This window comes from Prinia subflava, unplaced genomic scaffold (genome assembly GCF_021018805.1).
Source record: "Prinia subflava isolate CZ2003 ecotype Zambia unplaced genomic scaffold, Cam_Psub_1.2 scaffold_78_NEW, whole genome shotgun sequence".
Taxonomy (NCBI): domain Eukaryota; kingdom Metazoa; phylum Chordata; class Aves; order Passeriformes; family Cisticolidae; genus Prinia; species Prinia subflava.
The window spans coordinates 150882-157169 of record NW_026961085.1 but is presented as its reverse complement, the minus strand read 5'-3'; the positions used below and the strand labels follow the sequence as shown (position 1 = coordinate 157169).

The window sequence follows — 6288 nt, the reverse complement described above, 5'->3', positions numbered from 1 at the left end:
ATCACTAGAACAAAATTGAACACGTAAACAAATTGGTATATGAGTGAGAGAACCCTTTAAACGCAGTTCCCAGGTTATCAGCCCGGCTCCTTTAACCACTTAATTGGCTTCTGCTGCCCTTTTGCCGGCATAAGTCACAAGTTGCCTCCCCTTCAGACTCCCGCTGTCCCCCTCAAACGCCCTTTCTCCGCTCCAGCTGCCCCTTGCTCGCCTGTTCTCGCCCCGCCTTGTCCCCATGCTTTTAATTCTTTTCCCGCCCGTGCCTCTCCTCACAGCGGCCACCATGGAGGAGATGCTGAAGGGAGCTCTGGGCACTGTGGTGCTGTGATCGACCGGGCACTCAGGCGGCGGCTGCATCAGCCAGGGCCGGAACTATGACACGGACCACAGCTGGGTGTTAGTGAATAGCAACTGCGAGGGGGAGGTGTGGTGGGATGAGGTTACTGGGGCTGGGTGGGTGCTGTGGTGGGGAGCAGCATCCCTGGGTTGTGCCAGTCCTGGTGTGGCAGCTGGGCAGTGACTGTCTCCTGTGCTGGGCACTGCTGTGGCCACACCTCGAGTCCTGGGGGCAGTTTTGGGCATCTCATGACAAGAAAGACATTGAGGGGCTGGAGAACGTCAAGAGAAGGGAACGAAGCTGGGGAGGGGGCTGGAGCACCAGGAATGGCTGAGGGAGCTGGGAAAGGGGTTCAGCCTGGAGAAAAAGAGGTTCAGGAGGGATCTTGTGGCTCTGCACAGCTCCCTGATAGAAGGGGGCAGGGTCAGGCTCTGTTCCCAAGGAACAAGTGAGAAGAAGCAACTTCAAATGGTGTCAAGGGAGGTTTAGATTGGATGTTGGAGAAAATTTCTTCACACATAGTGTGGTCAGGCACTGGCACAGAGTGCTCAGGGCAGTGCTGAGTTAGTGGTTGGACTCAGGGATCTTAAAGGGCTTTTTCAACCTTAACAATTGTATGATCCTGTGATTCTGTGACTGCAAATAGAGCTGGTTTTGAAGCTTGACTCTATTAATTGGTTTGGAAAGTCATGGTGTCTGTGAATGTCAGCATCATTCTTCTAGCCTCCCAAATGATGGTGTATATTGTCAGTGGCTTTCTAGACACTTGCTGTATTAATACCATATTGCACACATTTTGTGTCTTTGCAGTTTGCACTCTTTCAACTGTAATCAGAGTTTCTAAGTTATAGAGAATGCTAAAACCTAAGTTGCTTTTCACTTTGTTTTACAAAGTGAAATATCTGCAACTGTCAAATTATCATTAAGTCTGATGATGCAGTTCTGTCTATATTGTGCTTCAATAAATATTTGGTCCAAACATATTATTTTATTTTATTTTATTTTATTTTATTTTATTTTATTTTATTTTATTTTATTTTATTTTATTTTATTTTATTTTATTTTATTTTATTTTATTTTATTTTATTTTATTTTATTTTATTTTATTTTATTTTATTTTACCTGTGACTGATGCTTATAGAGACTAATGTTTTTCTTTAATACCTGGCAGGCCAGAAGAATGTTTCTTGGAGAAATGGCAAGCTTGGAAGCTATCCTGAAAATATAGACAGCAAGAGTGCCTAAATCCATCAAGGCTGTAGAACTGCCTGGGGACAATATTGTGCTGGTGATGGAAATGAAAAGCTTAAACAGGTAAAAAATTATTTTTGCCTTCTTTGACCAAAAATTTTGGCTATTATGACAATTAAATCACTTGTTTTCATAGGAGAAACTTGTTTCAATTTTTTATAAATCAAGTCAAGGGACACATGGAAAGATATATGGCAGAGAACTATATAAAATACTTCATAATGCCTCACTTAACAAACTGATAAAACATCAAGAAATGTGTCTGGGTTTTGGTTACTGTTGGCTTGGTTTATTTAGATAATTAGTGGTTTTTACAATAAGGTTACTTTTTATAGTAAGGAAACTGACCAACCTGATTACTTGTTTTGTTGCCTTTGATATAAGAACCAATGCTCAAATGTTTGCCGTGAGTATGCAGAGGCACTTTCCCAAATGAATTAATCTTGATTTCAATATTTTTGCAATTCTTAACCTTCATTTTGATAGTGTCAAACTTTTGACCCTTCTCTGTGACTAGCACTTAAAATGGTGAATCCCATCTGATTCCACTGGTGATCATGACCAGTTTCTTATCTCACTTTCAGAACTTCTGTAGCTGGTTTAAAGTCCTGTCCCTCATCCTGTTCATTGCCAGGGTTTCTGATTCATGAAGAGTTCTCAGTGAGTTCCAAGAGAAAGGGCAGAGATCTTGCTGGTTTGAAATTCAAACAGTACCTTTGGCATGCAAATTCTGGGTGATAGCTACAATCTGTGTTAACAAGAACAAAACAAAGAACTACAGTTGCTTTAAATGGTTGCGCCTTTAGAACAGAGAAAGTTGAGAAAGGTCAAAAAAGGAAAAGGAACATAATTTCGTTAACTTGGGGGCAACTGTCTGTAAGGGTTATTTGCAATTACTACAAGACTTTTCTGAACTTTGTAGAGGATCAGATTTTATTAAAAATAAATTAATAATAAACTAGGCCTACCTGACACCCACCTTTGAGGCCTTTTAGAGAAAAGCAGCCAGAGAGAGTGATAGAAAGAAGAGGATCAGCCTTGTTTGGTTCTATTTTCCAAAGACAGTTTGCATAGGGGAAAAAGGCATTACATGTTCCTTGTGCATGCTTTCATACACATACCTTACTGAAAATACTTATGGAAGTGATATCACACAGGAATTAGTTTATCATTGAATAGTTCATCATTGTTAGTAAATTTATGATTTCGCTTTCAATAGTGGTGTCAGAAACAACCAAATACATTTTGTCTATATTAATACGCAGTCTTGATAGGAAGACAAAGTGTATATTATACTGGAATACTTTGGGAAGTTATTTTGTTAGAGATGGAGAACTTCTACTTGTTTGATAAACATTTTCAAATAACTCCTGGAATATTAAGGTCTAGATTTTTTCATGTGTCAAGAGTTGCTAACATTATTTTTGTTTTTTAGACATTCAGCACTGCTTGGAACTCAGCTGGCTGATCTTTACCTTCATAACTAGCAACTTAGAGGGAAGATGAAGAAAGAAGGGAGCACAGTTGGTACAGTACACAGCTGTTTGCAAATTTAATCTAATGAATAATAATTTACAAAATAATTAAAATAGCTTTTGCGACTTCAGGACAGATTCATCTTTTTCCACTAAAGATAGTATGAGAATAGGTTGGGATGAAACACATAGGTGGGGAGTTCTTCTTTTTGTTTAAGTTTTGCCCTGTTTGGATCTCTGTGACCAAAACACATATTCAAATTGGGAGCCTGAATCACAGTCTCTACAAGGACATGGTATCAGAAGAGCTACAGTACCTCAAAATACAAAAATAAAGAGTATAAAATGGCTGCTTTACACTGAGCTTTAAATTAAAAAAACAGCAGCAGCAACCACTGTAACAAAAAGAACATTAAAGTGCATTTTTTTTTTATTCTCAGTGGAAGCAGCATTGTACCCGTACATAGTTTTTAAGGTTCATTTGCATGGTGGATGGTCAGTATTCTGTCATTTGTCCTGGGTTGAAAAATGTAACCAAAAACGTGTATTCTATTTTCATCTGTTGAGGTCAGTTGGGAGGTATTGTTCTTTAACTCTTGTAAATCCAGGGGTAGAAAGAGGGCTGATGCCTTCTGTTAATGGGACAACTGATAACATCAGATATGGCAGTGCCTCCTTATCTCTTCCTCCACCCATCCTTCTCTGAGGGACATCACCTTGAATGGGCCATTTAAGGCCTCTCACATGACTGATAACATTACTTCATTCCATTGTGAGATGCTCCACCCAGTGGGAGGAGCCAAAACCTTTCCACCAGCATAAAACCAGTAACCCCAAACACCAAGGGAGGCCATTTCCACTGGATTCCCAGAGAATTATTGGGCCCTTTCTTGAGGATCATCTCTACTTCAACGGAGCCACAGCTGTCACTCTCGGAGGACTTAGTTCAGGCTGCTTCCAACACCCTGACAGGTGTCAGGTTTGCATTCTGACTCTGTCAGTGGTCTTTTGTACTATTGCATTTATCTTATTTTATTTTACCCTGTTGTTATTGTTGTTGTTTGTTTCTTCTCTCTCTATTAAATTGTATTTCTGACTTAGAGTCCCACTGGTTTTGCTTTCAAGACAGTACAGTCATTGTTGAATTTTTGTATTCGGTTGAAAGGTAAAGGACAAGGGCAAATGGAAGTCCAGTTTGTGGACTGGTTTGGCTTTCATACAGTTATCTGCTTGGTTATCTTCCACAGGTAAGTTGTATTTCATCAGACTTATAAAATTTTAAGTTTACCTCTTTTTTCGTTGAATGACACAAAGGGACAAAATTATCACAATGTAAATAAATGAATTTTTGTGGAGCAATGAATAAGAAAAAGCATGGTTTATCCTGCTAAGAAAAGTAGTGCTTTGGACAGCACTTATAGCTGCATTGGACACTGATGGCTCTTCAATTTTTTGGGTTTTAATCATTGAGAGAAAATTATTTATTCCCCCAATTTAACATTTTAAGGTAACATTCAATTAAATGATAGCACTTAATATCCTGGATGGTACCAGCACAGAGGCTGTGTAATCCTCAAAAGGTTTATTTGGAAAAGAAGAAAACCTGCATTTTGTGTGGTGTAGGACTGATATCTGCAATGCTGTTCCTTCAGGCGAACAACTGGCACAGTGACTGGGTGAGTTTCTTTGCCAGACAAAGGATTCAGCCCCAGATGGACCTGAATGACAGCAGCTCGGGAGACAGGGAAGCAAGGGAACTTTTGGGCACAGCTTCAGGTACAAGCAATTCTCTCAGTTCTCATTATAGTGACAGGGGGTATCTAGTTATCTAAATGTTATTTTCTTAAAATAAAGTTCCCATTTTTTGATATGCACCAGATTCTGTTGGTAAGAGACTCCAGTTTCTAGGGATTAAAAGACCCTTTATTCTAAGATGTAATGGCTTTTGCCACATCACCCTATGCTAACATTCTAGAGTGAATTCCAAAGTGCTAGATAGCCCTTTGCCTTAATGTTTGTGAAATATTGTAGATGCAGGTAATATTTCTCACCCCCTGGAACATTTTCATGATGAGAAACATACATAAGCAGTACTCTTCTGCACATTGTTGATTTACTGTTTGTATCTGGTTAAGTGACTGCAGTGCTGGATTTTTGGGTACTTCCTCAAGGTCACTGAGAGATGCCTGAGCCTTTTAATGATGAACTGGTGGTGGTTGTTATTAAATCAGGTCAATATTACAGCACCAAATGCAGTTTTAAATTCTTTGCTATCTTCCTAAAAGAGATTTGGATGACTATTCTGCTGCTGGCTTTTATGAAAAATGGAATCCTCTGGATTTGCTCAGCATCTCTGTTAATTTGTTCCTGTGCAGTTTGAAGTTATTACTTTATTTAACTGACTTTTAAAAAGTTTAAAGTATGCAGATGAACCTCTACATTTCAATGTGAACGATTTTAGTAATTTACATGTCTTGCTTTTCCCCCCTGCAGCTGAAGATACCCAGTTTTTTCTGTGGTGTTGAAATCATTCCTTCTCTCCTGCATGGGGATCTCTGGGAAGGAAATGTAGCTGAGGATGGTTCTGGTCCAATTATCTTTGATCCAGCTTCTTTCTACAGCCATTCAGAGTATGAACTTGCAATAGCTGGGATGTTTGGTGGCTTCAGCAGATTTTTTTATTCTGCTTATCACAATAAAATCCCCAGAGCCACAGGGTTTGATAAACACCCGAACCTTTATCAGCTGTTCCACTACATGAACCACTGGAACCAGTTTGGTTCAGGGTACAGAGAGTCTTCTACAAACATTATGAGATACCTTGTAAAGTAAGTTGCTGCTTAAGCCAATTACTTCCTGTGCTGTTTGGAAAACCTCAGACTTGGTGGTGCAGCTGAAGATGTAGTGCTGTTAAAAAAACCCTGTGAGATCCTTGACCTTGCTCAGCTGAAGACCTTAGAATCAGTGAGTGCTACTGAGTACCAAGTGTAGCTTAGTCATCCCTTTTTAGGGTAATTGGGAATACCTTTATATGGAAATATTTGCAGAAGGAGCTTATTCATTTGCATAGTGAATAAACATCTCAGCATCCAGAAAGTGCTGGAAATTATGCAAAGTAATACGAATAAACATTGAGGAAATGCCTAAAAAAGTTGCTCTTTGTGTTTTCCTTTGTCTTCTCCCCTCTTTCGCATCTCTTTGTGAGCATGAGAACAATGTTAACAC

At 39.4% G+C, this 6288-nt stretch overlaps 1 pseudogene; it reads left to right on the top strand.

Moving 5' to 3' along the window:
• Window positions 1-283: 283 nt before the first annotated feature.
• On the top strand, window positions 284-5895 carry LOC134546448 (ketosamine-3-kinase-like; annotated as a pseudogene).
• The last annotated feature ends 393 nt before the right edge of the window (window positions 5896-6288 follow it).